At 40.9% G+C, this 11,698-nt stretch overlaps 1 long non-coding RNA gene across 1 annotated transcript; it reads right to left on the bottom strand.

Annotated features, from left to right (window-relative positions):
• Positions 1-6,503: 6,503 nt before the first annotated feature.
• LOC121140406 lies at positions 6,504-10,923 on the bottom strand. Its single transcript, XR_005877227.1, has 3 exons — positions 10,789-10,923; positions 10,632-10,694; positions 6,504-7,454 (listed from the first exon to the last, which is right to left on the bottom strand). It is a non-coding gene; the product is annotated as an uncharacterized LOC121140406 (long non-coding RNA).
• Between the last annotated feature and the right edge of the window lie 775 nt (positions 10,924-11,698).

Raw genomic sequence — 11,698 nt, 5'->3', positions numbered from 1 at the left:
CTTCAGTTGTAAATCTGTTTTTCCTCAAAGCACCATCATTCTTCATAATGAGTTTTATAATTTCCCCATAGACTACGACCCATTTCGGCTGAGGTGCCGAAACGAAGTGCCAGCAGTTGATCACTGTCTGTAATTTGCATTGTTCTTTATCTCAGAAAATATTCCTTCTTATTAACCAGATTGAGACCTATTATGAATGTCAATGTAACTTAATTAAAGCATAATATTGATCATAATACCACTCTCCAGACTCAAATGCCCTCCCCGGTGATGCTTACCTACCTAAACCCTCACTGATGAAGTATGAAAATAAATCAGATAAAGGCATTTTTGATGAGTTACGGAGATTTAACCAAAGTCTTTCTTAATGAAAACATAATAGAGAGTAGGAGAAGAATTGTATCTGCTAAATTATACACATGAAAGGACTTCAATAAAATAAGAAATGTGTTTTGCTACCTTTCTGTCTGTCAGGAAGTATTTATTAGACTCCTTAGTACTCAATTCACTGTGTGACATAAATGTTAGCCCACACAACAAGTTCATACTCTGTTAATTTCCCCAATTCTGTTTATTATTATTTAAAGTAAACAAAGCATTAGATAAAGTTTACACTCTCATGTCTCTGGTTTAGTATTTGTATGTGGAATGCACAGGAAACTGAGGTGACTTCGATAATCATGGAGATGGTCACAATTTTTTCAGGGAAAAAACCCCACTCATTTCTTTAGAAAAATATTTTAATGGATTTATGGTTATGCAGGAAAAGATCCTGAACTGGGTTGGTGTTTGGAGAATGTGGGTCACTGGAAGGTTGAGTGTTAAGACAATGGAGCATCAAAGCTCCTTCCATTCAAGGCTCTCTTATGTGTGTGTAGAGGATGCTGTAGTTTATTTGGAGAGTCTTGGTTGGAGTTCTGTGTAGTTGTTCCAGAAATGGCTGAGTTGTCATCATCTTGGAGTTCAACAGAGGGAGAAAGAAATGACTCACATTTGAAAGAAAAGGCAACAACAGACAAGAAAAGGAGTTCCTGCTTGGGGGTTCCCAGAGCCCGTAGATAAATGTTGTACTTGCTGTAGTCTCCTAGAATGAGGGCCTAAATGGTGGCCTTAATGTAAAGGTCCCCTGAACTATGAGAAGTCTATAGACACTCAGCTTACGCTGAAATGCTTGGGGTACAAATAGCAAAGAGAAACCCACACTGGATTGAACAATATCTGGGGATTAGGGACTCAAAATGCTAAGATTCTGGGTGAGTAGCTAAGGAGAGGTTCTCAAGCCATAAATTCTTTAGAAGCAGTTCTTTGAGTCTGTTTGCTGTGAGACTCCAGAGTGATGTCACAAGGTGACTGCAGCTTCTCTAGGGCTACCTGCTTCAAACTTGCATCCTAAGGAGAGAAGCGGTCCTGCTCCAAGCCAAAGTCCAAGGACAGTTCCAATGATGGCTGCTACTAGCCTGAGTGGACTGGACAGCAGTGCCCAGTGTGGGTTCACTGGGGCTGGATATGGAAGTGGGGGGAAGAACTAGGAGCAAGTAGTGAGGATGTTTGGAAGGTAATGTTGAAGACCTTTATAAAAACCTAGCTACAGCTGGGCAGTGGTGGCCCACACCTTTAATCCCAGTACTCGGGAGTTAGAGACAAGTGGATCTTTATGAGTTCGAGGCCAGCCTGGTCTACAGCGCAAGTTCCAGGACAGCTTCCAAAGCTACAGAGAAACCCTGTCTTGAAAAACCAAACAAAATAGTAATAATAAATAAATAAATAAATAAATAAATAAAACCTAGCTACACTGCAGAATTTAGACATCAGGAACAGTTTAAGGTCTATAAAAAATTGCTTAACTACTCAAGAAAACCCAATTTCAATTCTCTTTCCATAGCTGTTATATAATGAAATTATTTTCAACTTAACTGTATCATTTTCTCCTCCGAGCTAAGAGTTAGTGAGACCCATTTAAACTATATCAATAGTATTGTGCTGTTGTTGCTTAGAGATAAGGTCACATGATGTAGCTCACCCTAACCCATGATTTACATATCTTCTGCCCAGGCCTAATGACTGTACAGAAGCATTTTTATAATTATTTTTATAAATTAAAAAATCAAGTGTCAGATATTGGGGTAAGAACCTGAATGATAAGAGAAGCAAAGAAGTAACCATTGATCTCCTCTCTCTTGCATTCCTTCATCTGAAAGGGCTGAGATCCTATCTCAGCCCCGCCTTACACTTCCTGTCTCCTATCTGTCCTGTCCTCCAAAACCTCTATGATTAATTTTGGTCAGATAGTGGCTAGCACTACCCTCTGACTCAGAGCAAACTGGATTGTCAGAATGTGATCAAAACATCACACCACACTGTACATTTAAATGAGACTGGCCATACTCAGCTGAGCATTATCAATTTGACTGTGCTTTGAAAGTTTTGGGGACACAAAGGACTCATCAACCCAGAAGCTGGATACTAGAAGAAGCTGGAAGTCTTTTGGTGACAGGGATCTGTGCCTTAGCCTTTCCATCTCCATCAGAATCTAAGGCTCCGTGCCAGCCCTGCAGCAGGAGCCCAGCTGGGAAGCTCCAAAGGATTTTCCAGGCCTCCCTCTGGGCATCCTTGCACCATTTCTGCAAGGCTCTCCCAATAAATACCAAAAGCCTGAGTAGCAGGAATTCCTTCCAGCAGCTCACAGTTGGAACGATGCTTTAGCCAGCAATGTTTCCCAGATGTGCAGACTCAGTGTGCAGGGACATATGCTAGCAGGGTAGATGTTTATCCTGATAACTGAAGAGGGCATGTGGCAAACGCGGCCCTTCTGGATACGAACGAAGGAATCCAGCTGAGTTTGTTTAACGTGGTGGCAACCTGGTGAAGAAAATACTAGAGAGTTTGAGAAAGCAGGAGACCTTGGGTTTACCCCCACATTGCATTGCCTTCGATTCTCCCTTCCTTCCAGATCTGCTGCAGGAGGGTTAGGGAGACACTGTTTATATGGCAGTTTCAAAGATCCTGGAGTGCTAGTCTAGGGAGGCATGGAAGTCCTTTTCTTTTCTATTTCCTTTTGACTTGTGCTGAGATTTCCCAGTCTGATGTTTCTTATCTAACGCTCCCCTGAACTGCACCAGGTAGAACTTTCTTTATTGTCCAATTAGCAAGACCTTATTTATAGACTAAAAACATGGATATTTGCATTTTAAAGAATGCTAACCACCTTCATTATGAACAGAGACTGGAAAGCAGGAGAAAAGTCAGGTGGAAATGCATTATTTATGTGGGTATGTTTTTAATTGATTGATTTGAATAATTTCCAGCACGCTGGTGCAGACTGACAGCATATGCTGTTTGGTAGTTATTGTAGCAGACTAGCTCTTCTAAAGGAGGGCAGCTTTTCATCTGACAATGTTGACCTTGGGCAGAAGAATAGATTATGCTGTAAACCTGCCTCTGCTGTTACAATGGATCTCTACTTAAAAAAAAATCTGCCTTGCAGGTCTTGAAATTCCTACCCCTGTACCTTCCTACTTAGAATTCATGTCCAGGAGCCCCCTCCTGAAACGTAAATATTATTCAGGAAAGATGTGTATTTAGTCCACTCTCATCTGGTTTACATAGAATGTCTCCTTGAGTTTAATTCTTTGTCCTGCTCTTTCCGGTCGGAGGCGGTACCTAAGATTTCTTTATCCACACCATCTGAATTCGTTATATTGGGATTAATCCTCAGTCCGATTGACTGGATAAAATTATAACACGCTGGCCCATTTATGTAACTAATCCCCGAAGCATGTGACACAAAACACTTTATATATGGATGATGCTGCAAATGTAATTATAATCTCTCTGGTAATTGTCATGCATCTCAGCCCTGAGCTCAGTGCTGAATCCTCTTCTCACTACTCGCCATTTCCTAGCAAAAAGGAATGCTACCCAGTTGCTAGGAAACTCAGCAGTATTGTCTGTGCCCTCTACTTTCTGCACTCTTCTGGCTCCCTTCTAGCGTCTAATTATAATTGTTTTCCTTCTGAAGGCTGTCTATCCATTCATGGCTGCCATTGTCATCCGATAACTGTCGGTGTTATTGTCACTATTGAATTCAGTGATGAGAAGCTACAATTTGCTCATCCTTCAACAGAATAGAAAATTGATGTGTCCTTATGAGGCATCTGCATGCTGTCAGAGAATCCATTTTTCTCTCAGAGGTCACATTTCCAAAGAAAGTTCAATGCTTGGCACCCCTCCCACCTCGAATGTTCCTCATCCCGCTGACTCCTACTACATAATCCCTTTCCTAGAAGACAGAGGCTTGGGTCTGTATTATAGTTAAGTGTTTGTATATGATGATAAAATTTGACAGAAAGTAAAGTGATAAAATCACTCTGTCGGTAAAAACAAAACAACACACACACACACACACACACTAAACAACACAACAATGGCAGAAACCACATTTATGAATGGACCCATTGTGTGCTGGGTATTGATCAGTGATTTACATACTTTATCTTGTTCATTCTTCCTAAATTTTATAAGGTGAATAAAGAAGCTGAGAGGAGTCTCAGAGCTAAGACTCGGTAGGTGTGGATGACAGAACCAAAAATCCTTCACTTAAGATGTCACTGAGTATAAGGAGTGGTAATAACTTAATAACAACTATATAATAAATGTAAGATAGATTGAATACAGAAAGACCAAAGTAAGGGAAAGCCTTGAATATAGACAGAAGTTTCTGTCCCTCTCGCTTCTAAAGTCATTTAGTCCCAAATAAACACACAGAGGCTTATATAAAGTATAAACTGCTTGGCCCGTTGCTCAGGCTTCTTAGTAACAAGCTCCTACAACTTAAATGAACCCATAATTCTTATCTATGTTTAGCCATGTGGCTTGGTACCTTTTCTCAGTGAGGTATTCTCATCTTGCTTCCTTTGTGTCTGCTGGGTCTCATGCTCTGCCTTCCTCTTCCCAGAGCACTCTTAGTCTGGCAGTCTCACCTGTGCTTCCTGCCTGGCTACTGGCCAATCAGCATTTTATTAAACTAATATGAGTGACAAATCTTTGCAGTGAACAAGAACATTATCCCATATCAATTGAACCTTAACCCAAAACTGAGTCCTTGACTTATCCTTTGGAGTTGTTCTCTAAATGCTATTTCAGAGAAGTGATGGAGCTAAACCCATGTCTTTATGTTCTGTTGTCTGGCCATACACATTTCAACCTCTGCCTCCCTGTTGACATTTAACAGGGCTCTATCCAGTACAGACATAGATAGTGCATATTTTCTTTAACCAGAAGTCAGAATCTGTTTCTGTCACCTGCCAGAAATTGTCCTGAGCAAAATTATTTCGATAACTCATTTATCTGGTTTATTTGCCTTATCATCTTTTCTGTTACACTTGTTAAAATGCTCCTTACCCCAGTAGCTTGTGATATCCTCCAAGGCAAATTCTGTCATTTATTTTCCTGGCAGTGTTGGGTACATACTGAACTGGGTGTTAAGTAAGTGCTTAATACAGTTTTCAAATTGTTAGCTACAGTGTTCTAGCCATATGGGAACTAATGACATCATGGTGAAGGCATAATCATCCCCTTCCTCCATGAAAAGCCATTTCATGGTTGAGTTTTTACCTGCCTTTCATGCTTTACTTCAAGAGCCCAGAAGTCTGCTCTTTCTGTAAGACTATATAACTCCTCAAAAACTGGATTTGTGTATGCTGTTCATTTCAAGAGAAGACATGAATGAATGGCAGAGATGCTGAACACAGAGTTGGTTTTTTACTGACTCAAAGATGGGATGAGTAGAACAAACCCTTTGCTACAGATGATTAGTAACTTCATTTCAACATGGATGGTATAGCATGAACTCTGCTCCGCTTGAGAAAATAGCTACTCAGCAAGCATAAATTAGTCCCACAATGAGGCAAGGGGTGTCCATTGCCTAAACACTTGGACACAAAGAGTTATGAAATAAATAGAGTAAGGTTGGCTGGATTTTTCTTCACAAATGTGTAGTTGTTCACTGTATGAAAGAATAGACAGAAATTAAGATAGAAGAGGAGAATCTAATTTAGTTGGGTGGTTAGTTGTTTAGTTCTCTTTGTTCTTTCTTTCCTGTTACACCTCATCCTGGAATTGCTTTATAAAGGGAACAAAATTAGAGACAGAGAGATTGACTGAGAATTTACAAGAAAAGGCCCACCTGAAATCAATACAAAAACCAAAATTGGGGTGGGGGAAGGCACTGGAGAGATGGCTTAGTGGCTAAGAGGACTGGCTTTTCTTCCAGAGGACTTGGGTTCAACTCCCAGAACTCACAACTGCCTGCAATTCCAGTTCCAAAGGGACCCAGCATCCTCACAAGATGCAGACAAAACATCAGTGCATATTAAATAAAAATAAACTATTTTTAAAAAAGCAGGAAGAGGACAATGAACATTCTCTGTTTAAAAATCTAGATTTATGTTGATTTTAGTTCAAGGCTTTGAACTTTGAGCTTCATGGAATGAATCCGAGTTTGGTTGACATGTCTCTAGATGAAAAGGATGGCACATTTCTGTTTTTAATTGTCGATTAGCTGTCACTTACTTGGTGAGTAGCGTCTTCCATCATCCCTTTTCAGCTATCAAGTTCACAGAGTCCCAGTAGTGCCAGGTGGAGACTGTGTGTCAGGAGGCATTGGTTGTTTCTTTCTGGGGCAGACTCTGTCCTGCTCTACCCAATGCCTCACATCTGTTTAATGAGTGCTGGCTGACTGTGCTTCCTCCTGTCTCCTGGCTGTGTTTAAACCTTACTTTCCAGACTCTGTGTGAACTCTCAGGAAGACTGTGAGACTCAGGTTGACTCAGACCCTGTGTGTGCACTATTATTTCCTACTGGACACCAAGGCAAACCCTCCTGTCAGTCATTCCTGTCAGCCTACTTGCACTTGGACTGCATCTCAATACCACAGACCAGGCATCACAACTAATGCGTCTCAGTTAGCACAGAACTTTTTTGCCAACACACACTGTTGACTAAGCCGGCCCTTTCATTTTCTTTAATTACTGTAAACACTGTATTACTAACCAAATTGTTCCAGGGTTTCATTTCTACATGAGGGTATTTTTCTCTTAAATTATAAAATGATACTCATTCACTGTGGCTAGGAGGATTATTTCATGAAGGAAAAAGCCCTCCCAGTAGGAATTCTAGTCTTGGGCTTAGTTTATACCTCATCTGACAGAAATGAACAAAAATTTAATCTAGGAACTTTATAAATCAAAATGTGAAACTAGAAATCACAAGAAAAGGCATGTAGGCTTAGACTTTTATTAACTTTTGAATGCACCTGCTTCATGCATTCTTTGGCCACTTTCTTTTTAAATCAGTGAAATCAGAAATGCAGTATTTGTAATCTTTGATGTCCAAAATGTGCACTTCTTTCTCCATGTTGCTTAAAATAGATGATGCCTGTCATGAATGATCAGCTCCTAGAAGCAAAATTCAAATTGCAAGTTCTTATAATAGCACAGAATGATTTCCTCTGATATTGTTTCTTAATGTGTTCATTTGCCTCAGGTTAGAATGTGGAAACTTCTGGCAACAATGTAGACCACATCCGTTTCTATGCACAATGATCCTGGTTGAGGAACAAGACACAGTTCTAACATTAAAATGATATCCCTCTCTCACTGGGCCTCAACCCTAGACAAAGAACTACAGACAACTAAGGAATTCTGAGAGTGGGAGGAATAGTCTTCCCCAGAGAAAAGTCCTACTATTGATTACTCAATACCAAGTGGTCAGCCCAGAAGTCATATACAAACAAGTAACATAATACGGACTGAGCAGGCTGTGTGTGTGTGTGTGTGTGTGTGTGTGTGTGTGTGTGTGTGTGTGTGTGTGTGTGTAGAGGGGGTCATGAACTCATGAAAGAAGAACAGAGGTATGCATGGGATGGGCTAGATATGGCAAAGGAAAGAGGAAAATTATCTAATTAAATTTTAATTTCAAAAACTAAAATATATTTTAAACAGTAAGCATGCATGCGCAGGTGCGTGCGTGTGTGCGTGCACGCACACACACACACACACAGAGAGAGAGAGAGAGAGAGAGAGAGAGAGAGAGAGAGACTGAGAGAGAGAGAGAGAGAGAGAGAGAATGATACCCTTGTATGCCATTTTTCTTTCTTCATTTTGGCCAAAGATCTCATTTTATTAGCTTAGGACCTTGCTAGGTTATTGGAGGTAGGAAATATAGAACCCAATATCATACCTTGACAGTGATCAATTCTTACTGTGTGTCCACTAATTAGTTTTTTTGTTTTTGTTGTTTTTTTGGTTTTTTTTTTTTGGTTTTATGAGACAGGGTTTCTCTGTATTGTTTTGGAGGCTGTCGGTCCAGCCCGGCCTCGAACTCACAGCGATCCACCTGCCTCTGCCTCCCAAGTGCTGGGATTAAAGGCATGCACCACCACTGCCTGGCTCACTAATTAGTTTTATGGCAGATCTTGAACACCATTTCTCTAGGCAAATCTGCATAAGTTTCAGTAGCAAGGTAGTGACTTGTCTATACCATCACCAGGTGGTAATCTTTCTTAAAACCACATCAAGTCAACAGTGTAACTGAAGCGTGGATAAAATCCGGGAACCAAAGGGGTGTCTAGATCACCTTGATATTCCTGCTGGAAATATAGATCACACCTATAATTCTATGTAAAGATGGAGGTGGTTTTCTATATAAAGAGACTTAAACATGGAGAAACACAAAAGATGCAGAAACAGACTAAAACCTTTCTCAGGCTAGACAAGCTCGGTGGAAGAGTCAAAGAAAGGTAGGAGGTAGGGAGTCATTGGTAACAGAAAGCTGGAGAGAGAAACAAGGGTCCTAAGTAGAGAGAAAAAGATCTATTCATCTAAACATTCAACTAAGCTGGTTCAAGCTGAGGTACAGGAGAGAAAAGTTTCAAACTAAGGGAAAGGAAGTTTCATTGTTTTATTTAAGGCAGAGTCTTACCAGGTAGTCCTGGCTGGCTTGGAACTCACTCTATAGACCAGGCTGTGCAACATTGTCCCCTGGCTATGCCATGGTCATTACCCTCTTGAATGGTCAAACCTGGGTCCGCTGGAAAAGCAGCCAGTTCTCTTAACCGCTGAGCTATCTCTCCAACCATTCAGTGGTCTCTTTAGATATATTGACTTTGACACACCTGCATCTGTCCAAGTTTACTTTCTGTTGCTGTGGTAAACACCATGACAAAAAAATTTGGGGTGGGTCACATGCCTTTAATCCCAGCACTTGGGAGGCAGAAGCAGGTAGATCTCTGTGAGTTCAAGGCTAGCCTGGTCTATAAAGTAATCTCTAAGACAGCCAGAGCTACACAAGGAAACCTTGTCTTCAAAAAAAAAAAAAAAAAAGGAAGGTAGGAAGGAGGAATGAAAGAAACTTGAGAAGGAAAGAAGGAAAGGCTTTATTCCATCATCTTATAGCTCACAATCCATCATGAAGGGAAATCAGGTCAAGAAACTCAAAGCAGGAACCTGAGGCAGAGGCCATGGCCTCTGCTTACTGGCTTCATTCCCCATGGGTGCTCATCTGGCCACCTGCCCAGCGGTGACACTGTCCACAGTGAGCTGGGTCCTCCCACATTCATAATTATTTAAGAAGATGCCCTACAGACATAGCTAAAGGCCAATCGGATGGCAGTATTTTCTCCATTTGAGGTTCCCTCTTCTCAGAAGAGCCCAGCTTGTGTCACATTAACACAAAAAAGAAACCAGCTCAGCATTTGACGGAAGTGGTTTGTTGAAAACAGGGCAGATCGGGAACTTGAGGGAAGTGAGGCATGGAGACTTAGCATTTTTGAAGTCATGGGACAAATGATACCATCTCAAGACAGGCATCACCACTGAGCAAAATGCAGGTCCCAAGACAAGAAGGTGGAAGAGACAGCAGAACCGCAAAGTCATCAGTAAGACAGGAAGAAATCAAGACAACAGAGCAAGCAGGTAAGAGAAACAAGGGAATCCCTGAACGTGCTGGCCTGTGGAGAGGAGGCAGAATCAAAAGATAATCCCCAGGTTTGACAATGAAGAGCACACTAGTGACTTGAAAACAGTCATTTCAGTAGAGGAAGGACCAAAACCCAATGGCAAAAGGATTATGGAACTAGCAAGTCAATGTCTCCTTTGTGGACATTTGCTGTGAATTTACAGCAAAATTAGTGGCATGGGGGGGAGGGCTTGAGTTATAAAGCCGCTAGTTTCATCTGTTGGGATGTATGCCCTCCAAATTCAATTCAAACATGCTCTAGCCAAGTGTTATGTATTGTTATTGCTGCCTGGTGCCCAAGCCTTTGAAAAAGTCTTCACTTACACGTTATTTCCTTTCTCCCCATTTAAAGTTTCTTCGTCATCATAGCCACAGAAACTGCAATTGTCTATGTCATGTCAGTCCCAAGTTATAACGACTAAAACAGCATCCTCTCCTTCCTAAATTTTTGAACTGTATCAAATTATATTCTGGAATGGATTTTCAAGACTTGGCCTAAGTGTCTTGTGTTGTAAGTGGGGAAATGAGGCATCCTTCAGTGACGGATCCCGCAATCTAATTCAGCAATTAGTGCTTTTTACAGTCTGACAAAGAACATGTCTCTTTTCCAAACTCACCTCAATGTCTCAAATCTCTTCTTGTCCCAGCAGCAAGTCTTTGATGTCTGAATCCAGCAGAGTCTATTAAGAATAAACAGAGAATTGGGTATTAAGTAGTTTCATACCATAGCCAAGGAGACTTCCGTGAGCAGTGAATGTGTTTTTGCTAACATACCTAAGAAATCTTTGACAAGTTGAATTGAGTGGTGAGGAGTTTTTCATTACAGATAGTAGAGGACGCTTTGTTCTTAGTTTAGAAGCCTTTGCCACTAAATCCCAAGATCTCAGAGAACAAGAGTCTGACTGAATTTCTGAGTGTGACATGGTCTGAGTAGTTAGCCACAGAATCCTTCCTTATTGGTGGAAGCAATAAATAGAGCAGCAGTTGCCTGCTTTACTTCCAAGAAAAGTACACTTTATCAGGACTCTCATCATGATGAGTCTTCTCATTAACAGTTACTTGCTTCATTCTAACTTACTCATTCCTCTCCATGTTGCACTGGCCACTTCTACATAAAACAGTTTCCTTTCTTCCCTAAGAATAGACAAGACTTGATAGGACATATTGTCCTCTCTGCTCCTTAGTCCAATAAACGTCTCTGAATAACTCTGCTCAGGCCCTTAGAAATACTGAGAGCAGATGACCACTGAATGCCCAGTTATAAATGGAACATACAGAATATGTCCTCCAAGACTCAAAGAATATTGCCTACGAAGGGCTGTAAGGAATGTAGGAGCCAGAGGAAGGGGAAGGAAGGAATAGTGTGGAACACTGACTTCTGGATGTGACATGACTGTTACACTTTCAGATTCATAACAGTTATATTTGCCTACCCTATAGAGCCTATATGTATGCTGTCCTGGAAAGGGAACTCATTAATGGTTGACAAGGGAGTATAAAGGGTAATCTTGCCTGTCAACTTGACTACATCCAGAATCAACTAAAATACAAGGTGGTGAGTATTTCTGTGAAGGATTTTTCTTGATCAGATTTTTTTTAACTTTCTTTTTATTTATTTGTGTCCCTCACGTCATGAATCTCAATCCCATTCATTTCCCCCTTCCTTAATATCCACCCTCTGCCC

This window comes from Mesocricetus auratus, unplaced genomic scaffold (assembly GCF_017639785.1).
Source record: "Mesocricetus auratus isolate SY011 unplaced genomic scaffold, BCM_Maur_2.0 Super-Scaffold_100004, whole genome shotgun sequence".
NCBI classification, from domain to species: Eukaryota; Metazoa; Chordata; class Mammalia; order Rodentia; family Cricetidae; genus Mesocricetus; species Mesocricetus auratus.
Note: the sequence above shows the minus strand (reverse complement) of the source record. Positions and strands in the feature narration are given on the sequence as shown.